This window comes from Bos grunniens, chromosome 8, assembly GCF_055505025.1.
Source record: "Bos grunniens cultivar Pamir isolate PY7600 chromosome 8, Bosgru_T2T1.0, whole genome shotgun sequence".
Lineage (NCBI taxonomy): Eukaryota > Metazoa > Chordata > Mammalia > Artiodactyla > Bovidae > Bos > Bos grunniens.
The window spans coordinates 13,115,502-13,140,731 of record NC_141172.1 but is presented as its reverse complement, the minus strand read 5'-3'; the positions used below and the strand labels follow the sequence as shown (position 1 = coordinate 13,140,731).

The 25,230-nt window shown below is 40.2% G+C and overlaps 1 long non-coding RNA gene across 9 annotated transcripts in view; it reads left to right on the top strand.

Annotated features, from left to right (window-relative positions):
• The first annotated feature begins 23,553 nt into the window (after positions 1-23,553).
• The window catches only part of LOC147366676 (uncharacterized), a 277,764-nt gene continuing 276,087 nt past the window's right edge, over positions 23,554-25,230 (top strand). For 4 of the 9 annotated variants that reach the window (XR_015168955.1, XR_015168953.1, XR_015168954.1 and 1 more), the window contains exon 1: positions 23,561-23,882. This is a non-coding gene — a long non-coding RNA (uncharacterized LOC147366676). Of the gene's footprint in view, positions 23,883-25,230 lie in introns of all 9 variants that reach the window. The other 5 variants (XR_015168950.1, XR_015168949.1, XR_015168957.1 and 2 more) reach the window with 4 other exon arrangements.

Sequence of the window (25,230 nt, the reverse complement as noted above, 5' to 3'; positions counted from 1 at the left end):
AGTAAACTCTCCATGCATCCCTGACTGTCTAGGAAACTTTGTACGTGAGACAGCCAAGTGGAAATTGAGTGTAAACAGAGATTTGGGAACTGGTTGATTTTTGAAGACCCCTCACCAGTTGCACACAACAGATTGATCATTGAAGAGAGGAAGTTCAAGATTTTTGAGCACATCTGCCAAACTCATTGGCTGATCATTAAATCAACACAGACACAGGGGTGACCCCTCCGAAACAAAGCTTAAAGGTAAAAGATAAACCCTGTAGAATCCTATAGAAAAGAAGAAATAGACCATATTGCTATCCTGCGGCTAAGTCGCTTCAGTCGTGTCCGACTCTGTGCGATCCCATAGAGGGCAGCCCACCAGGCTTCCCCTTCCCTGGGATTCTCCAGGCAAGAACACTGGAGTGGGTTGCCATTTCCTTCTCCAATGCATGAAAGTGAAAAGTGAAAGTGAAGTCGCTCAGTCGTGTCTGACTCTTAGCGACCCCGTGGACTCTAGCCCACCAGGCTCCTCCATCCATGGGATTTTCCAGGCAAGAGTACTGGAGTGGGGTGCCATTGCCTTCTCCGATTGCTATCCTATATCTACATATTTATTATCTATGTGAGTTGTGCTCAGTAAGATGCAGATAATCATGAAACTACCCCCAAGGGCTCTAGAAGAAATCATATAATACAGTTCAAGTAATTAGAGAGCATAGTCTGACACATATTAACTCTTCTGTTATTTCTTTCTCCTTTTCATTTTTATTGAGGTATGGTTGACTTGCAACATTACATATATTCGTTTCAGGTATACAACATAGTAATCTGACACTTATGTACATTGCAAAGTAATCACCACAATAAATGTAGTCACCATACAAAGTTATCATTGACTACATTATTGTATTATCACTGTATTATTGACTACATTCCCTATGCTGTACTTTACATCCTCAAGACGTTTATTGTGTGCCTAGAAGTTTATACCTCTTAATCCCCTTCATCTACTTTGCTAATTTGCCACCTTCCCTCCCCTCACACAACCACCAGTTCATTCTCTCTATGAGTCTATTGCTGTTTTAATTCGTTTGTTCATTTGTTTTGTTTTTTGGATTTCACATATCAGGGATATCATATGGTATTTGCCTTTCCCTGTCTGACTTTTATCACTTAGCAGAGATACTGAACATTCCACCCCAAACAGCAGAATAGAACATTCTCCAAGATAAATCACATTTGGCCCAAAAACAAGTCTTAAAAATTCAAGAAGAATGAAATCATCATCAAGCATTTTTCCAACTACAAAACTGTGAAACTAGAACTCAATTACATGAAAAAAACTGGGAAAAACACAAACATGCAGAGGGTAATTTTTCTGTTATTCCTACAGAAAGCAGTAAGTGTGCTTTTGCAGAAACAAAAGCAAAATTCTATGAGAAAAGTAGTTTACATTCAGATCAAGAGAGAATAAAAAAAGAAAATAAAAAACTAGAAGCAAAGATTCAACAATACAAAGTTCTTAATTAACTTGATAGTTTTAGATGTCCTACATTTTGCTATTCACGAATTTAGGGTACTGATGGCTGGATGACATCACTGACTTGATGGACGTAAGTCTGGGTGAACTCCGGGAGTTGGTGATGGACAGGGAGGCCTGGCGTGCTGTGATTCATGGGGTCGCAAAGAGTTGGACACGACTGAGCGACTGAACTGAACTGAACCATGCATTCATTCAACAATGATGTTGACACTGATGGGACACTGTATAAGTTTCTGAAAATAGAAAGATGACTGATGTAAGAATTATAAAAACAGAGATACTACTAATTCAGATGTTTCAAACATATTTTAATGATTTCATGTAACAGGGTCTCCCTGTTAGTCATGCAGCTGCTGCTGCTGCTGCTAAGTCGCTTCAGTCGTGCCTGACTCTGTGCGACCCCATAGATGGCAGCCCACCAGGCTCCCCTGTCACTGGGATTCTCCAGGCAAGAACACTGGAGTGGGTTGCCATTTCCTTCTCCAATGCAGGAAAGTGAAAAGTGAAAGGGAAGTCGCTCAGTCGTGTCTGGCTGTTCACGACCCCATGGACTGCAGCCTACCAGGCTCCTCCGTCCATGGGATTTTCCAGGCAAGAGTACTGGAGTGGGGTGCCATCGCCTTCTCCATGTCATGTGGCAAGACAGTTTAAAGGTAAGGACTTCCTTCATGTAAATATGTAATATTACCTTGGTGGCTTGTGACTAAATCCAGGAGTTAAATATTGACCTAAAAATTAGGCTTATGTTAAAGTTAGCATTGTGTGGGCCTTTATATTACTCTCAAGTCAATGTAGCTGATAAATAGAGATTTCTACCAGAGTTGTTGTACCTTCTTTGAATTTGCTATTAGTTATTTCATTCTACATCCATTAGTTTAGAGAGCATTAGGATATTAGGAGTAGACTTCTAACTTGAGAGCTTATTGAGAGCATAACACCAGAAGGGAATCCATTGTGATTATCTTGGGGAGTGATACTCATAATTCCTTCTGACTTTTCCTCAATCAACACATGAAAAATTCATACATTTCAGGTTTGACTTTTGAAGGCTTATCTACAAGGAGTAGGCAGCACTGAGACTGCAGTTTCTGTTGATGGTAATAACTCATAATATCTTTGCTGCTGAACAGTTCTCCCCTGACCTTTAGACTCATATAGTTACTAGACTACTTGACATTTACAAATGCATGCTACATAGATAAATCAAACAATATTTTCCAAGAGGAACTGTTGATCTCATCCAACAAAAGTGATCCTCTTCTGGCATTTCCTGGTTTCAGTAATTGTTAAAACCACCCACCAAGATGCTCACATTGGCAAATGTAGTGCCTTCCTCAATCTCCCAACTCTGTAATTCCTATTGTTTCTGCCTTCTAAACATGTCTCATGCTTTTTCAGTTTTCTCTACACTATGATGGTTTGAATCCAAACTCTTACATTACACCTTTCTCCTAACCAGTCTCATCTTTAAACATTTTGTTGTTGTTCAGGTTATAAGTCATGTCTGACTCTTTGCCACCCATGGACTGTAGCATGTCAGGTTCCTCTGTCCTCCACTGTCTCCTGGAGTTTGCTCATATTCATTTCCATTGAGTCAGTGGTGCTATCTAACCATCTCATCCTCTGCTGCTCTGTTTTCCCTTTGCCCTCAATCTTTCCCAGCATCAGGGTCTTTTCCAGTGAGTTGGCTCTTCGCATTAGGTGGCCAAAGTATTGGAGCTTAAGCTTCAGCATCAGTCCTTCCAGTGAACATTCAGGGTTGATTTCCTTTAGGATTGACTGGTTTACTCTCTTTGCTGTCCAAGGAACTTTCAAGAGTCTTCTCCAGCACCACAATTCAAAAGTATCAATTCTTTAGTGTTCAGCTTTTTTTATGGTCCATTTCTTACATCTGTGCATGACTACTGAAAAAACATAGCTCTGACTATATGGATCTTTATTGTTAAAGATTGCTTTTTACCTTGATTCATGGACCTAACATTCCAGGTTCCCATGTGATACTCTTACAGCATTGGACTTCACTTTCACCACCTGACACATCTGCAATTGAGTATCATTTCTGCTTTGGCCCAGCCTTTTCATTCTTTCTGGAGATATTTCTCTGTTCTTCTACAGTAGTATATTGGACACCTGCTGACCTGGGGGGCAGAGTCATCTTCTGGTGTCACATATTTTTGCCTTTTCATACATTTCATGACATTCTCACGGTAAGAATACTGGAGTGGTTTTGCCATTCCCTTGTCCAGTGGACCATGTTTTGTCAGAGGTCTTCACTACAACACATCCATTTCAGGTGGCTTTTCAAGGAATGGCTCACAACTTCATTGAGTTATGCAAGCCCCTTCACTGGTTTAGTGAAGGGTTAGTCACTAAGTTGTGTCCAACTCTTGTGACCCCATGGATTGTAGTTTGCCAGGCTCCTCTGTCCATGGGATTTCCCAGGCAAGAATACTGGAGTGGTTTGCCATTTCCTTCTCCAGGGGATCTTGCTAACCCAGGGATTGTACCCAGGTCTTCTGCATTGCAGGCAGATTCTTTACCAACTGAGCTACCAGGGAAGCAAAGGGTCTTTATTTATTTATTTTTTTTCTTCCAATTTTATTTTATTTTTAAACTTTACATAATTGTATTAGTTTTGCCAAATATCAAAATGAATCCGCCACAGGTATACATGTGTTCCCCATCCCGAACCCTCCTCCCTCCTCCCTCCCCATACCATCCCTCTGGGCCGTCCCAGAGCACCAGCCCCAAGCATCCAGCATCATGCATCGAACCTGGACTGGCAACTCGTTTCCTACATGATATTTTACATGTTTCATTGCCATTCTCCCAAATCTTCCCACCCTCTCCCTCTCCCACAGAGTCCATAAGACTGTTCTATACATCAGTGTCTCTTTTGCTGTCTCGTACACCGGGTTATTGTTACCATCTTTCTAAATTCCATATATGTGCGTTAGTATACTGTATTTATGTTTTTCCTTCTGGCTTACTTCACTCTGTATAATAGGCTCCAGTTTCATCCACCTCATTAGAACTGATTCAAATGTATTCTTTTTAATGGCTGAGTAATACTCCATTGTGTATATGTACCACAGCTTTCTTATCCATTCATCTGCTGATGGACATCTAGGTTGCTTCCATGTCTTGGCTATTATAAACAGTGCTGCGATGAACATTGGGGTACACGTGTCTCTTTCCCTTCTGGTTTCCTCAGTGTGTATGCCCAGCAGTGGGGTTGCTGGATCATAAGGCAGTTCTATTTCCAGTTTTTTAAGGAATCTCCACACTGTTCTCCATAGTGGCTGTACTAGTTTGCATTCCCACCAACAGTGTAAGAGAGTTCCCTTTTCTCCACACCCTCTCCAGCATTTATTACTTGTAGACTTTTGGATCGCAGCCATTCTGACTGGTGTGAAATGGTACCTCATAGTGGTTTTGATTTGCATTTCTCTGATAATGAGTGATGTTGAGCATCTTTTCATGTGTTTGTTAGCCATCTGTATGTCTTTTTTGGAGAAATGTCTATTTAGTTCTTTGGCCCATTTTTTGATTGGGTCGTTTATTTTTCTGGAGTTGAGCTGTAGGAGTTGCGCAACCGACAAACAACTAATCTCAAAAATATACAAGCAACTCCTACAGCTCAACTCCAGAAAAATAAACGACCCAATCAAAAAATGGGCCAAAGAACTAAATAGACATTTCTCCAAAAAAGACATACAGATGGCAAAGGGTCTTTAAATCCCTCATTTAAATCCTCTTTTAAACATAGCAGCAGGGTAATCTTTTTAGATTATGGATAGGACAATAATATTGTCCTTAAAAACTTTCAATTCCCTTGCATGATGTTTTCCAATTACAAATATGAATTCCTTACCAAGGCCTATTATAATCTAGCTTCTTTACTCCTTTCAAATTTGTTTCTTTCTATCCTCTCTTCCCTGTATGTTCTGGCCACTGTGGCCTTTTTTCAGTTTCTCATCTTTGTCTGTTCCTTTCCTACCTCAATGCCTTGGCAGCTAGCTTTCTGCCTAAAAAAGACTTTATGCTGAATATCCCAGGTTAAACTTTACAAAGACCTTCCCCAAACTATGGTAAATTGTCTAACTACTGTTATTATTTTATATATTCTATCTTAAATTATCATATAAGTACCTCATTTTAATTTATTTTTTATTGAGATAACATTGGTTTTGACATTATATTTCATGTGTGCACATTATATTTCTAATTCTGTGCACAGTACAATGAACACAAGTTTTGGATATGCATTTTATGTACTCATCTATACCGATATATATTTAAGCTGCCTTAAAGATGCCATAACTGCTTTTAAAAGATGTGCTAAGAGAGCATATTTAGCACCTGTTTCTGCACAATTTCTAGAGCATATACCCCCTCACCCAAAGTAAATCTGCAAAACAAAATAATGGACATTACTAAGCAGTATGTGTTCATAATTAATTCATGAACACAAATAATTTAACAAACAATACTGAAGTTATGTCTTGGAGATACTAGACATAGGCATAGGCATGCAGCAAGGCGGCAAGTACCTTCCCGACCTGTTGTGGTGTCTCCTAAAATCTTGCCCCCACACCGACCAACACAGGACATTGCTGAGGAGTCTCTCCAAACAAAAGGCTCATGTCAGAGATCAACAGCCAGCACTGGTGGAAATTCTCAATTTGTGGAGGCATTACATTTTTAAAGAACTGGGTAGAAATAGAATAAAAGGTAATATATCTTAATTTCCTTTATAGACCTAGCCATTTTACTAGATTCATAGTGTAAAAATTATAACATGTTTACTTGATTTATTCATGAAATTAAAATGGTTGGCATATTAAATTTAAAAGGATGGTTTGTGTAGCCTCTAATTTCAAATTTACTATTAGATATAGTTAGTTGCTACAAATACACTGCAAGCTGTATTTAAAAAGTGAACATCTTTTACTTTTTCCCCTATTTATCTGAAGTAGCAAACAACAGAAAATAAACCAATATTAAAATTAACCAAAGCAAGTCATCATGTTTTTGGCCATGATGTTCACCATGTTGTCAAACAGATGTAGAAATACACAAATTCAGGAAAGAGAGCTTAGACTGTGTGTCTGTGTATATTATATATGTGTGTGTGTGTATATATATATATATGTATATTTCTCACACAAATAAAGCAAACCCACAAAATACAAATGTATATTACTAAGCAGTAAATATTCATAATGCATAAATGAGCACTAATAATTTTATTAAAGGGTGCTAAAATCATGTCCTGTAGGTACTAGCTGCAAGCATAGGAAATCATTAAATTGGCAAAGTACCCTCCTAATCCTATGTTGATGGTATCTCCTAGAATACAGTGTCCCACTCTGTGTGTGTGTGTGTGTACATACCTACACACATATAATGTACATATTTCACATTGGATCAGGCCAAATGATTCTAGAATGGAACACAGAGTTGTAACATGAGCAAGAGGTAGGATGTTGCTATCCTCATATGGTGAGAAGATCTTGGAAAGCAGGGAGGGCAGGACCCAGCCAAGAGATCTGAGCAGATAGAGTTCAGTATAAAGGTGATGGGGAAGGTGACATGGAAGGTAATGCAGTTTACTGAATAAATAACCACAAGCCAAGGACTGGGCTTGTTATTGTTTAGTCGCTAAGTCATGTCCAACTCTTTGGTGACCCCATAGACTGGAGCCCACCAGACTCCTCTGTCCATGGGATTCTCCAGGCAAGAATACTGGAGTGGGTTACCATTTCCTTCTCCAGGGCATCTTCCCCACCCAGGGATCAGACCCACATCTCCCACATTGGCAGGTGCAGTCTTTACCACTGAGCCACCAGGGAACTGGGCTAGATAGTTTAAAGGTAAGTTGCTTTGATGTTTGCAACAAATTTTTGAAATAAATAGTATATTCCTTAGTTTACTTGTAAGAGTCTTGGAGTTCAGTAAATTTAGCTCCTTTGCTCAAGTTCACACAGAAAGTAGCCTGTCCAGGGACTTCCCTGGTGGTCCAGTAATTAAGACTACTATACGGGGGTACAGGTTCCAATCCTGGTTGGGAACTAAGATCCCACATGCTGTCAGGATTGGCAAAAATATTTGAAAGCATTTGAAAATGGCCTGTCTGGACACATAGAGAGTTATGTATTGGTCTTAAACCAAGCTCTTTAAGTTTCCAGAAAATGGAGGAAGAAACAAGACCACATCAAACCAAGAGGTGGAGAGGTGGCATTAATACTTTACCATTATATATGTCCCTGGAAAAGGAAATTGCTACCCACTCCAGCATTCTTGTCTGGGAAATCCCATAGACAGAGGGGCCTGGCAGGCTGCAGTCCATGGGGTTGCAAAAGAGTTGGACATGACTTAGCAACTAAACAACAAACAAATATATGTCAGGCACACTTGTAGACTTTGTGTTTATAGCAGTAAATGAGACAAAGTGTTAAGCTCATTGACCATACAGTCTAGCAGAAGAGACCGGCAATGAAAAATAAAGATATGAATAAATACATGGCATAAATAGTATATAACTGTAGATACTTGGAATAAAACTGTAGTTATCAAAGGCCATAGATGTGAAGGGATAGAAAGTGGTTTTTTAAAATAGCAGATAGTGCCATGAAGCAGAATTACTGTGTTTGAGGGATGGTAGGAAGACAGCATGGTTAAAATGGAAAAGGGAGGCAGACAGAGCTGAAGATATGGTTAGAGATAAAGAAAACAGCTGGTTTATGTAAGCTTTCATACGTTATTTTAAAGAGTTTGTGGGTTTTTAAACATTTTCTACTTCTTTATTTTTAATTTTTAAAAAATCTGTATTGAAATATAGCTCATACTATAGTTCACAATACTGTGCACATGTATGTGTATGTGTATATATATATACACATACACACGCTATACACATACACATGCTTTGGGGGCTTCCCAGGTAGTAGCTCCCAATGCAAGAGACACAAGAGACACAGGTTCAATCCCTGGGGGCTGGGAAGATGCCCTGGAGAAGGGATGGCAACCCACTCCGCTATTCTTGCCTAGAAAATCCCATGGACAGAGGAGCCTGACAGGCTACAGTCCAGGTGGTTGCAAAGAGTAAGACATGACTAAGTGACTGAACATACATACACACACACAGTAGACATATCTGAGATATATTTTGATGCCACACAGTTAGAATATCTATATTAGGAGCATATAACAGGATCTCCCAGAATTCCTCTGGGCATGACTTTGCTGATTGAGTTGCCTATGATTTCAGCCCTGTCCCCCTCAGGAGTTCAAAGGATGCTATAAAGGAACAATACAACTTCTGATCTCTCCATTTACCAAACTCCAGTATTATCGCAAATGTCCTTTGCCATACTATTACACATTCTGAATGATCACTGTCAGGGCCTTCTCCTTTGCAGAAAGTCTCATTTTGATCTCAGCATACATTTCACAAAACTGAAGGTTTTTACAATCATCTCTTGTCTTTTAAAATTGGTTAATTTCTTGGAGAGAGAGATTTCCACACAGACATGGGATTTGTCATTGTTCTTATCCTTTGTTTTAGTTTCATTTTCTGATGAGGAATTCGATACTCCCCCTTATGCGGCCATTGTTGGTAATGTTTTGTGAAGAGGATGTTAATTAATATTTCTGGAACTTCCTTTTGTGCTAATTTTGGAACCAAGCATCTTGCTTACATTATTTTACTTTAGCTTCAGAATAACCCTGGTAAATGTGTGTTATTTTCATTCGTAAAGGAGGACACTGAGGCTGAGAATTTAAATAACATGATTAATTACACTTAGTAAGCAGGGAAGTAAGGCAATGGCAACCCACTCCAGTACTCTTGCCGGGAAAATCCCATGGATGGAGGAGACTGGTAGGCTGCAGTCCATGGGGTCACTAGGAGTTGGACACTACTGAGTGACTTCACTTTCACTTTTCACTTTCATGCATTAGAAAAGGAAATGACAACCCACTCCAGTGTTCTTGCCTGGAGAATCCCAGGGACGGGGGAGCCTGGTGGGCTGACGTCTCTGGGGTCGCACAGAGTCAGACATGACTGAAGCGACTTAGCAGCAGCAGCAAGCAGGGGAGTGGGGATTTGAGACTTTCCCTATAATTTCTCTAGAACTGCAAAGCACAAGTTCTTTCTATTGCTGATGCTCCACAGATCCCAGAGTAAGTTCCTGTAGCAACCCCTGAAGGAATGGCTTTTTTTCCTCCAGCACTTTAAAGTTTCTTTCTTACATCCAGGCTAACTGTGCTGCTTATTTTGTAATCCAGTCAAATGCAGCAGCAGTTTTATATTTCTGCCTTTGAATCTCAGATCCAAGAAACTGGCAGCAGCACGAATTCCTCAGTGTAAAAGAATTGTAATGATCTGACTTTGTCGATGGGTTGACACCGAATTCTTTTAGTCACATAAGGCTTTTTCTTTTTTTGGTGAGAAATAAAAATAGTTGCAGAGGAGTGAATTTGAGGAGTAAGAACAATTTAACTGAAAACTGATTTTTTTATACAAGATTTATAATGAAAGTGAAAGTCATTCAGTCAGGTTTGAATCTTTGTGTCTCCATGGACTATACAATCCATGTAATTCTCCAGGCCACCTTTCCCTTTTCCAGGGGATCTTCCCAACCCAGGGATCAAATCCCGGTCTCCAACATTGCAGGTGGATTCTTTTTTTTTTAGTTATTATTATTACTTTTTTTACTTTACAATATTGTATCGGATTTGCCATACATCAACATGCATCTGCCACGGGTGTACATGTGTTCCCCATCCTGAACCCCCCACCCGCCTCCCTCCCCATACCATCCCTCTGGGTCATCCCAGTGCACCAGCCCCAAGCTTCCTGTATCCTGCATCGAACCTGGACTGGCAATTTGTTTCTTATATGATATTATACATGTTTTAATGCTATTCTCCCAAATCATCCGCCCCCCCCAACCGACTTCAAAAGACTGTTCTATAATCTGTGTCTCTTTTGCTGTCCTGCATACAGGGTTGTCATTACCATCTTTCTAAATTCCATATATATGCGTTTGTATACTGTATTGGTATTTTTCTTTCTGGCTTACTTCACTCTGTATAATAGGCTCCAGTTTCATCCACCTCATTAGAACTGATTCAAATGTATTCTTTTTAATGGCTGAGTAATACTCCATTGTGTATATGTACCACAGCTTTCCTATCCATTCATCTGCTGATGGACATCTAGGTTGCTTCCATGTCCTGGCTATTGTAAACTGTGCTGTGATGAACATTGGGGTACACATGTCTCTTTCAATTCTGGTTTCCTCAGTGTGTATGCCCAGCAGTGGGATTGCTGAGTCATACGGCAGTTCTATTTCCAATTTTTTAAGGAATCTCCACACTGTTCTCCATAGTGGCTGTACTAGTTTGCATTCCCACCAACTGTGTAAGAGGGTTGTCTTTTCTCCACACCCTCTCCAGCATTTATTGCTTGTAGACTTTTGGATAGCAGCAATTCTGACTGGCGTGAAATGGTACCTCACTGTGGTTTTGATTTGCATTTCTCTGATAATGAGTGATGCTGAGCATCTTTTCATGTATTTGTTAGCCATCTGTATGTCTTCTTTGGAGAAATGTCTATTTAGTTCTTTGGCCCATTTTTTGATTGGGTCATTTGTTTTTCTGGAATTGAGCTGTAGGAGTTGCTTGTATATTTTTGAGATTAGTTGTTTGTCCGTTGCTTCATTTGCTATTATTTTCTCCCATTCTGGAGGCTGTCTTTTCACCTTACTTATAGTTTCTTTTGTTGTTCAGAAGCTTTTAATTTTAATTAGGTCCCATTTGTTTATTTTTGCTTTTATTTCCAATATTCTGGGAGGTGGGTCATAGAGGATCCTGCTGTGATGTATGTCGGAGAGTGTTTTGCCTATGTTCTCTTCTAAGAGTTTTATAGTTTCTGGTCTTATGTTTAGATCTTTAATCCATTTTGAGTTTATTTTTGTGTATGGTGTTAGAAAGTGGTCTAGTTTCATTGTTTTACAAGTAGTTGACCAGTTTTCCCAGCACCACTTGTTAAAGAGATTGTCTTTTCTGCATTGTATATTTTTGCCTCCTTTGTCAAATATAAGGTGTCCATAGGTGCGTGGATTTATCTCTGGGCTTTCTATTTTGTTCCATTGATCTATATTTCTGTCTTTGTGCCAGTACCATACTGTCTTGATGACTATGGCTTTGTAATAGAGCCTGAAGTCAGGCAGGTTGATTCCTCCAGTTCCATTCTTCTTTCTCAAGATTGCTTTTGCTATTCAAGGTTTTTTGTATTTCCATACAAATTGTGAAATTATTTGTTCTAGCTCTGTGAAAAATACCGTTGGTAGCTTGATAGGGATTGCATTGAATCTATAAATTACTTTGGGTAGTATACTCATTTTCACTATATTGATTCTTCCAATCCATGAACATGGTATATTTCTCCATCTATTAGTGTCCTCTTTGATTTCTTTCATCAGTGTTTTATAGTTTTCTATATATTGCAGGCAGATTCTTTACTAGCTGAGCCACAAGGGAAGCCCAAGAATACTGGAGTGGGTAACCTATCCTTTCTCCAGCAGATCTTCCTAACCCAGGAATCAAACTGGGGCCTCCTGCATTGCAGGCAAATTCATAATTAATTATAAGATTTATAATAAAATATGCTTAATTTTCCATTCCCAGAGACAGCTACCAAAAAATATACCTCCTTCGATTTTTATTCCCATCACTTTCCTCATTTCCCCTCAGGTCTGCTCTAAAATAATGTTCATAATCTGCTCCAAACTGTATTGTCCTGCCCTTCCTTTTCTGAGAGAAGAATAGGGAAAAAAATCTTCTTACTTGGTGATAATTGATTCATGCATGCATGCTTAGTCGCATCTGACTCTTTGCGACCCCATGGATTGAAGTCATCAAGGTGCCTCTGTCCATGGGATTGTCCAGGCAGGAATAGTGGAGTGGGTTGCCATTTCTTTCACCAGGGGATCTTACTGACCAGGGATTGAACCTATGTCTCTTACATCTCCTGCATTGGCAGGCAGATTTTTTTTTTTTTTTTAATCACTCAGCAGCCTGGAAAGCCCTAATTGATTCATGTGTGCATGCTAAGTTACCTCAGTCATGTCTGACTCTGTGTGACCTATGGACCCTAGCCCTCCAGGCTCCTCTGTCTATGGGATTCTCCAGACAAGAATATTGGAGTGGGTTTCCATGCCCTCCTCCAGGGGATCTTCCTGACCCAGGGATCAAACCTGTTTCTTAATGTCTCCTGTATTAGCAGGTAGGTTCTTTACCACTAGAGCCACATGGGAAGCCCAATTGATGGATACTTCAGGGATAAACTGATTAAGGGGAAATGGTTATATTAATACCACCGATTTTTACCCCACATCTTAGTTTTCCTAATTCACACAAACCTATTTTACTACAACTTAAAAATAAGTAGCAAACTTTATATAGTATTTATCACCACTCAGTTTAGTTCAATCAGATCAGATCAGTCTCTCAGTCGTGTCCGACTCTTTGTGACCCCATGAATCGCAGCACGCCAGGCCTCTCTGTCCATCACCAACTCCCGGAGCTCACCCAGACTCACATCCATCGAGTCAGTGATGCCATCCAGCCATCTCATCCTCTGTCATCCCCTTATCCTCCTGCCCCCAATCCCTCCCAGCATCAGAGTTTTTTCCAATGAGTCAACTCTTTGCATGAGGTGACCAAAGTACTGGAGTTTCAGCTTTAGTATCATACCTTCCAAAGAAATCCCAGGGCTGATCTCCTTCAGAATGGACTGGTTGGATCTCCTTGCAGTCCAAGGCACTCTCAAGAGTCTTCTCCAACACCACAGTTCAAAAGCATCAATTCTTCAGCACTCAGCCTTCTTCACAGTCCAACTCTCACATCCATACATGACCACTGGAAAAACCATAGCCTTGACTAGACGGACCTTTGTTGGCAAAGTAATGTCTCTGCTTTTGAATATGCTATCTAGGTTGGTCATAACTTTCCTTCCAAGGAGTAAGCATCTTTTAATTTCATGGCTGCAGTCACCATCGGTAGTGATTTTGGACCCCAGAAAAATAAAGTCTGACCCTGTTTCCACTGTTTCTCCATCTATTTCCCATGAAGTGATGGGACCGGATGCCATGATCTTCGTTTTCTGAATGTTGAGCTTTAAGCCAACTTTTTAACTCTCCTTTTTCACTTTCATCAAGAGGCTTTTTAGTTCCTCTTCACTTTCTGCCATAAGGGTGGTGTCATCTACATATCTGAGGTTATTGATATTTCTCCCAGCAATTAGTTCAATAGTGAGGAGTTAATATGGGCTATGGCTAAAGAAACACGTGAGGAATTTATAGTCTGTGGAAGAACAAACATGTAAAGGGAGACAATTATATCCTAAGATACAAATGCTATGAAACTCTCAAGACATTAATTTTCTCAACTTTAAAATTCAAAAAAGTTTATTAATGGCAATAAGTTAAGTGGTTCAGGTGAATATAAAGGGAGATCAGTTTCTGATAGAGGAAACTGCTTGAAATAAGGCAATCTAGGGAGTCAGGTATTACCAGTTATTATTCTGCTTCCCTCTGTTTCATCCCAATCCCCAACACGTGAGTGGGGCCCAATGAAGAGCTGAGTCTCCAACTTTTCCCCCATTGATAATATGAAACAATGTTTTGGGAGGTGGGGCTAGCTGGCATTCTGCTTTCCTCTCTTAACTGTGCTATATGTCTATGGGAGGTTGGGGAACCAACAAGGGGCTCACCACCCACATGCAGGAACTGGCATCTAAGTTAGCACCCCTGTGCTGTGTGCTTGCTCTGCTTAGTGACTCAGTCATGTCTGACTCTTTGAGACCCCACGGACTGTAGCCCACCAGGCTCCTCTGTCTATGAGATTCTCCAGGCAATAATACTGGACTGGGTTGCCATGCCCTCCTCCAGGGGATCTTCCCAACCCAAGAATCGAACCCAGGTCCCCTGCATTGCAGATTCTTTACCAGCTGTGCTACCTGGGAAGCCCCAAGTTGATGCCCCTAACCACAATCAAATCTAAGTCAGTTTCCTTTTCCTGTTGTTCAGTCGCTAAGTCATATCTGACTCTTTGTGACCCCATGGACTGCAGCATGCAAGGCTTCCCTGTTTTTCAGAATCTCCCAGAATCTTCCCTGTTCTTCCGAATCTTTCCTGTTCTTCAGAATCTCCCATGCTCAAATTTATGTCCATTGAGTCTATGATGCTACCTAACTATCTCATCCTCTGTCATCCTTTTCTCCTCCTGCCCTCAATCTTTTCCACATCAGGGTCTTTCCCATTGAGTCAGCACTTTGCATCAGGTGGCCATATTGGAGTGTCAGCTTCAGCATCAGTCCTTTTGATGAATATCCGGGTTCATTGCCTTTAGGATGGACTGGTTTGATCTCTTTGTAGTCAAGGGACTCTCAAGAGTTTTCTCTAGCCTGAGTTTCCTGTTACCTCAAGTGATATTTGGATTTGGTTCAGAACCCTCTATGTTCTTTCCAAAAAATATCATTATGAGAGGAGTAAACTTTCTCTTACCTTCTTGGTACATATTTGACACCATCAGTCTCTGAGTATAAATTTTGGATGGGGTTTCCATTTCTTGATGGATGGGGTTTCATCACTTGAATGCCTATAGATGTACAGAGGGACAATGATTTAAATAGATTAAATCAGATTTCCCATCTGAAACTATGAAGGCCATTTTTCAAGTATTGAAAGTAAACAAATGTCAATCATAAGTTCTACATATGGTGATCTTAGATGTAAACATTTTAAATAAAATATTAGCAAGTCTAATCTAGCAATGAATGAATATAATTACTGATTCTGATCAACTGGAATTTATTCCAGGTATGCAAGTCTGATTCAATGTTCAAATATCAACCAATGCAATTCATTGTACCAACAGGCTAAAAGAAAACACACGATCAACTAATTAAGAAATTGATTTAATGACCTAAAACAACTCTTCATGATAAAAACTCTCAGCCAACTAGGAATGGTGTGGAAGAACTACAACTAACAACTAACAAAAGAACCTACAACTAACAAAACTCTTAATTGTGAATGACTGAAAGTTTTTCACCTACAATCAGAAACAAGGCAAAACCATCCACTATTAATAGCTTCATCCAATGACTACTGGAAGTTATTGTCAGGCAAGGAAAGGAAATAACAGGTATACTGATTAGAAATGAATAAATAAAGCTGACCTGTTTGTAGATGAAATGACCACCTACATAGAAAACCCCAAGGAGCCTATAAAAATCTATAACTAAATAATGAGTTATGTATGAATGTATTTATAAGATCATCATACAAAAATCAATATGGCATTTCTTTATACTAACAATAAATAAGCAGAAATGAAGAAAATTTACAATGGCTCAAAATAAAATGTGGTGCTTAGGTATAAATGAAAATACACACGGACAGAACCTGCATGCCTAAAAGTACAAAATACTGATGAAAAAAGTCAAAGAAGATCTACATAAATGGAGAGTCACACTGTGCTCATGGATGGAAAAGTTCAGTGTAATAACAATGCCATGCATGCTTGCTTAGTCCAGTTCTTTGTGACCCTATGGACTGTAGCCCGTCAGGCTCCTCTGTCCATGGGGATTCTCCAGGCAAGAATATTGGAGTGGGTTGCCATTTCCTCCTCCAGGGATCTTCTGAGCCCAGGGATCAAAACCACGTCTCATCTTATGTCTTCTGCATTGGCAGGCAGGTTCTTTAACACTGGCACCATCTGGCAAGCCCAATGAAGATGCCAGTTCTCTCCAAATTGACATATAGGTTTAACAAAATCACTATCAAAATCCCATGAAAGATTTGCTTTTAATATAAACAGAATTATTGCACTGATTTTATGGAAAGGCAAAGCAATTATAGTAGTTAAGTGTATTTTAAATGACCATTTTTTATGATTCCAGTTTCTCTCCTTTCTTAGAATATCATTTATAGATTTTTTAAAAAACTTTTTGTTTAGTAGTTTCTCTAGAGTTTGCAATATTATTTACAACTAATTCAATTCTACTTTCAAATAATACTATAATACCTCAGGGGTAGTGTGAGTATTTTATAATAATATAATATTAATTGCTTGTTCATGTCCTTTGTATCATTCTTGCTATTCATTTCACTCACACATAAGCAAGTATCATCATCAGTTCAGTTCAATTCAGTTCGGTCACTCAGTCGTGTCCAACTCTTTGCCACCCCATGAATCGCAGCGTGCCACGCCTTCCTGTCCGTCACCAACTCCTGGAGTTCACCCAGACTCACGTCCATCGAGTTGGTGATGCCATCCAGCCATCTCATCCTCTGTCGTCCCCTTCTCCTCCTGCCCCCAGTCCCTCCCAGCATCAGAGTCTTTTCCAATGAGTCAACTCTTCGCATGAGGTGGCCAAAGTAGTGGAGTTTCAGCTTTAGCATATGTGTGTGTGTGTGTGTGTATATAAAATCTTCTATACATAAGCTGTATACATAAGTATACATGATCAAATACATTTTTGCTACTGTTATTTTGTACAAATGCTTATTTGTCAAATCAGTTAAGAATAAAACACATAAAAGTTTTATTTTGCCTTCACTTAACCTTTTTGATGTTCTTCTTTTATTTCCTTGAAGTGGATTTCTGACCTGTGTAATATTTCTTGTCTCTGAAGAATTTCTTTTAATATTGCTAGGAAGGCAGGTCTACTGGCAACAAGTTTCTTCAATTTTTGTTTTTCTGAGAAAGTCTTTATTTCCCCTTCCCTTTTGAAGGACAGTTTTTAAAGGTACAGAATTCTAGGTTTGTGGTTTCTCTCTCAACACTGTAAATATGTCACCTCATACTTCCATGTTTTCTTAGGAGTAGTTGACATGAATTTTTTGTTCTAATGCAAGCCATCTTTCAGGATTTTTAAATTCATCTTTGATTTCCTGTTGCTTGAAAATAATATGAGCCAGGGGTAGATTTTTGTTATTTATCTGGCTTGGAATTCTCTGAGTTTCATGGATCTGTGGTTTGATGTCCAACATTAATTTTGGGGAAATTCCAAGTTATAATTGTTTCAAATATTCCTTCTGTTCCCTTCTCTCGTTCTTATTTTGGTATTCCTATTATACTTATGTTACAACTTTTTGCAGTTGTCCCACAGTTCTCGGGAGTTAAAAAACTAAAAGGTCTTTTTTTTCCCATTTGCTTTTCATTTTTTGGAGGTTTCTACTGAAATATTGGCAAATCTTTTGTCAGCTGTGTCCTATCTAATAAGCCCAAATAAGGCTTTTTTCATTTCTGTAATAATAATTCTGACCTTTAGCATTTCTTTTTGGTTCTTTTTTAGAATTTCCATTTCTCTGCTTTACATTTACTCTTGCATGCTGTCTCCTTTGTCCATCGGAGCAGGGGTTCCCAACCCCCTGATAGGAACCAGGCCACGCAGCAGGAGGTGAACAGTGGGCAGAGCTTCATCTTTACTTACAGCAGCTCTCCATTGCTCCCATTATCACCTGAGCTCCACTTCCTTTCAGATCAGTGGCAGCATTGGATTCTCATAGGTACACATACCCTACTGTGAACTGCACATGCAAGGGATCTCGGTTATCTGCTCCGTGTGAGAATCTAATGCCTAATGATCTGAAGTGGAGCTGAGGCGCTGATGCTAGTGGTAGGGAATAGCTGCAAATACAAATAGCAGAGAGGTATGACTGCACAGATGCCATAATAAAGCAATTACTTGCAGACTCATATCAAAACCCTATCAGTGAGTGGCAAGCGACAAGCTGTGTCTGGTGGCAGGATTTAAGTCAGGCTCCAGGACTTTTATTTTAGTCTCTGTGTGGCCCTGTCTATTGTTTTGTTTACCACTTCTGTCCATGCCTCTTTCCCACACTGTGCACTTGTCTCAGTCACAGTTTTCATAAGTCCACAAGCTAACCCTAGCCAAAATGAGTAAAAAAAGAAAAATATTGCTGGAGAGCTTCTTTGAAAAGGGGGAAAGACTCATTAATGAGGCGACAAAAGACTCTAAGACTACCAACATAAAGAAAGCTGCATATAAAAGAAAATATGAAGAATCCTTAAATTGTGGGCTCACTGAAAAAAGTTAATTTACATCCTCCAAGCCCAGCTTGTATAATATGTGGTGAATGGTTATCCAGCAAAGCCATGAAACCTTCAAAACTGGTTCGCCACACAGAGACCAAACAACCTGCATTAAAAACAAGCCTCTGGTGTTTTTCAAAAGAAAAAAAAATGTGAACACAAAGAACAGAGTAATTATTGAAGGCCACAATTTCATCAAATGTGTCTGCACTGAGAGCATCATTCTTAGTGGCTAACCACATTGCTAAAACTAAGAAGAGCTGATCCTGCCTGCTACTAAGGACATTTGTTGTGAACTTTTAGGAGAGACTGCAGTCCAAAAGGTGGCGTGTTTACCTCTTTTGGCTAGCATCATAACTAGATGAATTGATGAAATAGCAGAGGACACCAAGGCACTCATTAGAGAGGATTAATGCATCACCGTGGTATGCAATCCAGGTTGATAAGTACTGATATTGACAAATCAACAATGTCTGTTTTTGTGTGATGTATTTCCGGAGGATGTGCATGAGGATATGCTATATGCACTTTTGTTGCCAACTAGCATGACCACACTGCAGAACTCTTCAAGCCTAAATGACTGCTGCTGCTGCTGCTAAGTTGCTTCAGTCGTGTCTGACTCTGTGAGACACCATAGATGGCAGCCCACCAGGCTCCCCTGTCCCTGGGATTCTCCAGGCAAGAACATTGGAGTGGGTTGCCATTTCCTTCTCCAATGCAGGAAAGTGAAAAGTGAAAGTGAAATCGCTCAGTCCTGTCCGACTCTGTGTGACCCCATGGACTGCCGCCTACCAGGCTCCTCCATCCATGGGATTTTCCAGGCAAGAGTACTGGAGTGGGGTGCCATTGCCTTCTCCAGCCTAAATGATTACATATCAGGAAAACTGAGTTGGTCATTTTGTCTCCATATATGCACACACAGACTGACTGCCATGACTGGATGGTTTTCTGCTTTCACTACTCAGGTCAAAGAGGTTGCTTCTGAATATGAGTCGATGCACAGATCCATCCATAGAGAAATGCTGGCTAGCCAAAAAATACTACCTGAACATAGCAAAGTTTTTCAGGATATGATTAAAATTATCAGCCTCCTTAAAGTTAATGCCCTTTAGTTCAGTCACTCAGTCATATCCTACTCTTTGTGACCCCATGGACTGCAGCACACCAGGCTTCCCTGTCCATCACCAACTCCCAGAGCTTGCTCAAACTCATGTCCATCGAGTCGGTGATGCCATCCAATCATCTCATCCTCTGTCATCCCCTTCTCCTCCTGCCTTCAATCTTTCCCAGCATGAGGGTCTTTTCTAATGAGTCAACTCTTTGCATCAGGTGGCCAAAGTATTGGAGCTTCAGCTTCAGCATCAGTCCTTCCAATGAATATTCAGGACCTATCTCCTTTAGGATGGACTGGTGGGCTCTCCTTGCTGTCCAAGGGACTCTCAAGAGTCTTCTCCAACACCACAGTTCAAAAGCATCAATTCTTTGGCACTCAGGTTTCTTTGGGTCCAGCTCTCACATCCATACATGTGATCTCAAATCCATTCATGCCCTTAACTCACCTCTATTCACACAGCTTTGTGAGATGAACCGGAGAAGGCAATGGCAAGCCACTCCAGTACTCTTGCCTAGAAAATCTCATGGACGGAGGAGCTTGGTAGGCTGCAATCCATGGGGTTGCTACTAGTCCGACATGACTGAGCGACTTCACTTTCACTTTTCACTTTCACGCATTGGAAAAGGAAATGGCAACCCACGCCAGTGTTCTTGCCTGGAGAATCCCAGGGACAGTGGAACCTGGTGGGCTGCCATCTATGGGGTTGCACAGAGTCGGACATGACTGAAGTGACTCAGCAGCAGCAGCAGCAGCATTAGTGAGATGAACACAGAACACATGTCTTCTCTTATACACAGAAGTGAGATGACTTTCTAAAGGTAAATCATTGGCTAGAGTTTTTGAGTTATGAGAGCAATTCCAGAGAATTTTTTTTATAGAAAAGCAGTCACCTCTGGCAGCACTTTTCAGTGACACAGAATAGGTGGCAAAACTTGCTTACTTGTGTGACATATTCAACCTGTTCAATGAACTCAATCTGTCATTTCAAGGGAGGATTATACTATGTTAAAGTTGGCAGATAAAGTGACTACATTCAAAGCCAAATTGGAATTATGGGGGTGAGGAGTAAACATTGAGCTTTTTGACACATTTCAAGCATTAGCAGGGATTTTGAAAGAGACTGAGCCAGAGTCTTCTTTGTCCCAGTTGGTGCGTGATCACCTAGGAGTTTTCAAAGGAGTTTGGGCATTACTTCCCAACAACAAAAGATCCCGCACTGGGAAGGAATGGATCCATGACCCATTTGTGAATAAACCAGATGAATCAACTTCGTCTGTCTTTTGTTGTTCAGTTGCTGTCATGTACGACTCTTTGGACTGCAGCCCAAACCGAACCATGGACTGCAGCACACCAAGCTTTGCATCTCCCAAAGTTTGCTCAAACTCACGTCCATTGAGTTGGCAATACCATACAACTGTCTCATCCTCTGTCATCCCCTTCTCCTCCTGCCCTCAACCTTTACCAGCTTCAGGGTCTTTTCTAATGAGTCAACTCTTCGCATCAGGTGGCCAAAGTATTGGAGCTTCAGCTTCAGCATCAGTCCTTCCAGTGAATATTCAGGATTGATTTCCTTTAGGGTTGATGGTTTCATCTCCTTGTTGTCCAAGGGACCCTCAAGAGTCTTCTCCAGCACCAAAGTATGAAAGCATCAGTTCTTTGACACTCAGCCTTCTTTATGGTCTAATTCTCACATCCATACATGACTACTGGAAAAACAATAGCTTTGACTATATGGACCTTGGTCTGTGCTAGAAGAGGATCAGCTATTTGAGATCGCAAATGATGGTGGCCTTAAAAGTATGTTGCTAGTGAGAAGTTGCTATATAACACAGAGACCCCAGCTTGGTGTTCTGTGATAACTTAGAGGGGTGGGATGGGGGGAGTGCATGGAGGCTCAAGAGAGAGATTATGTATCTATTATTATGGCTAAATTGTGCTATTGTCCTGCAGAAACCAACACAATATTGTAAAGCAATTTTCCTCTAATTAAAGAATATATACATATTTTTAAATTTTAACTTAAAAATTAACATATATTTTAATTAGAGGCTAATTACTCTACAATATTGTGGTGGTTTTTGCCATACATTGACACGAATCAGCCATGGGTGTACATGTGTCCTCCATCCTGAACCCCCTTTCCTCCTCCCTCCCCAACCCACCCCTCAGGATCATCCCAGTGCACCAACCCTGAGTGCCCTATCTCATGCATCAAAACTGGACTGGCGATCTATTTCACATATGTTAATATACATGTTTCAATGCTATTCTTTCAAAAAGCATGTTTGAGACAACTTCAAATCTCCATATGTCAAGGTGGAATATCCTGATATTGCCACAAAAGCATTGAAAAACCTGGTTCCATTTCCAACACCACATCTTTGTGAAGCAAGGCTTTCTGCAGTGACAGCAACCAAAATGAGATTATGGAATAGACAAGACATGAGAAACACATTTCAGGTTTCACTGTTTCCCATCACCCGCAGATGAGATTGTTTAGTTGCAACAAAACAAGCTCGGGGCTCCTACTGATTCTGCAATATGGTGAGCTGTATAATTATGTCATCCTATATCACAATGTAATAATAAAAGAAGCAAAGTGTGCAATAAATGTAATGAGCTTGAATAATTCCCAAATCATCTCCCTTCCCAGTCTGTGGAAAAAGTATCTTCCATCAAACTGCTCCCTGGTGCTAAAAAGGTTGGGTACCGCTGCATTAGAGCCCCTAGCATATTATTTATGATTGTTTCAAATCCCCAGTCAGATCATTTCAACATGTCTATCATATCTTAGTTTGGATCTGAGGTTTATTTTGTTTCTTCAAACTGTGTATCTCTTAATGTCCTGTAGGGCTTCCCCGGTGGCTCAGTGGTAAAGAATCTGCCTGCTAATGCAGGAGACATGGGTTTGATCCCTGTGTTGGCAAGATTCCCTTGAGGAAGAAATGGCAAGCCACTCCAGTATTCTTGCCTATGAAATCCCATGGACAGAGAAGACTGGTGGGATACAGTCCTTGAGGTCACAAAGAATTGGACATGACTGAGTGATTAAACAACAGCAATAACAATGTCTTGTAACTTTGTCTTGATAGTTGAGCATAATATATGGAGAAAAAGAAACTGTTGTAAATAGGCCTGTAGTTACGTGGTATCAAGATGCTGGGGGAGATGAAGCATTCTATAATCTTATGAGTAGGTCTCAGTCTTCCTGGAAGCCTGTACCTTTGACTATGAACTTAACCAGTGATTTTCAGTCCCCTCACCAGCATCTTAGATGGGACAGGATGGCCAGAGTGGACTGAAGCTGGGTGTTTTCCCCTCACCAACATCTCAGGTGGGACAGGATGGCCAGAGTGGACTGAAGCTGGGTGTTTTCCCCTCACCAGCATCTCAGGTGGGACAGGATGGCCAGAGTGGACTGAAGCTGGGTGTTTTCCTTCTCCCACATGGAAGGCTAGATGAATTTCATGCTCATGCTCGGTGGCTTCAGTCGTGTTTGGCTCTTTGCAGTCCCATGGACTGTAGACTTCCAGGCTCCTCTGTCCATGGGATTTTTCCCAGAAAGAATACTGGAGTGGGTTGTCATGCCCTCCTCCAGGGGATCTTCCTGATCCAGGGATTGAACTTGCATCTCTTCTGTCTCCTGAATTACAGGCAGATTCTTTACCACCTGAGCCACAGGGTAAATCCCTGAAGCTGTGTATTTCCATTTATCCCTGTAGAAATTAGAGTCAGCTGTGAGAAGAGGGTTGCATAGGTCAGCTAGGCTGAGATAAAACACTTGCAGGTTGGAGTCTAGTTAATAGTTTCTCTTAAGGGGAAACCTTGTTAAGAAGAACAGAATGCCCTGGAGTATTTCAAAATGGTGGGTCTTCCCTGCCTCTTGCAGTAGCGGCAGGGGATTTTCCTCCAATTTTCTTTGTGAGAACCTGGTGCAAATCTAGAAGGTAGAACCCCCCAAAATTCACCCCACCCCATGAATGAGTTCTCCAGAGTTTGTTATTCTCAGAGTTGTCTACTCTGACCCTCCTAACCAATTCAGTTGTGATTTCCCTATCATGGCATGGATTCCTGCAGAGGTTTCAGCTTATGGATTTCTGCTTTGGTAAGTTATGGTTCTTTGCATTAATTTGCTGGTCTCTTCAATTTTGGTGGCAGTGATTTGCCTTGTGACCTCACTTCTCTTGGTTAAGTTGGGGCTGCTGACAAGTATTTCTCACCTACGCAGTTTTGTTATAAAATGTCATTTTGTATTATCTATTTGCACTAGAAAGATAGGTTAAAGCTGTGCTAAAACTTGAAGCAGTTAGGATGCTTTGGGTTGCAAATAACATAAAACTCAAATTAAAAAAGGCCTTAAGAATAACATTTATTATTTTGCATAAGAAGAAGCCTAAAAGTAGGACGATAATTACAGAGTATTTTAGTTGAGAAGTTTAAAAGGTCTTCAAGTGCCCAAGTTCTATCTTTGGGCTTTACTACTTTCAAGATGGAGTTTTTGTCCTCAAACTGTAACAATGTCAATATCTTGTCTGTGATACTGTCTAATTCTGAAAGATTATAGGACAAAAATTTTGAGACAACTGGGCAAAGAGTACGATAGATTTCTCTATCTATCTCTATCTATCTCTATCTATGTATTATTTATTACAGTCCCATGTGAACCTACAATTTGAAATACGAAGTTTAATAATAAAAAAAAAAAAAACCTAGGAAGTGCAGTAGTTTAATATTATTAGAGAGTAAGTGCTTATCAGAGAGTATTGGAAGATGTGAATAAAGAAACTGGTATCGGGGAGCCTGGAGGGGCTTGAAGTTTATGGTAGAAAGTTTGGATTTCATCTTGTCAGTGACGTTATACCATTGTGTTAGTTTTATATTGCCAGTGTAACAAATTATCATAAATGTAATGGCTTAAAATAACACCAATTTATTATCTTACGATTCTGTAGGTCAGCAGTCTAAAGTGGCTTCACTGAGCTACAATTAAAATGTCCGTAGGGCTGTATGTGTATTTCTTTTCTGGTGGTTATAAAAGAAAATCTGTCCCTTCGCTTTTTGCTACTGCTGGAGACTGCCTGAATTCCTTGGCAACTAATCCCCTCCTCCATTTTCAAAGCCAAGCTTGTGGAATCAACAGGTGTGTCCGACTCTGGCCCTCCTCCTTTACCCTTAACTTATGAGGGTCAGGATAGTCTCCTTATCTCAAGATAGTTAATTACACCAGCAAAAGCTCTTTTGCCATAAAAGGTAGCATATTTACTGGTTCTAGGAATTAGGATATGGAGATGTCTTAAAAGGGTATTATGTATAGATATTTATTGCACATAACTTGTAAGACAGCTAAAAGAATTCAAGATTAAGATTGAGTACACTTAACATTAGGTGTTTAAGCAAAACATGTCTGCAATTGTGTGTAGTGGTATGACTTCCCTATTCCCCTAAGTCTTCCA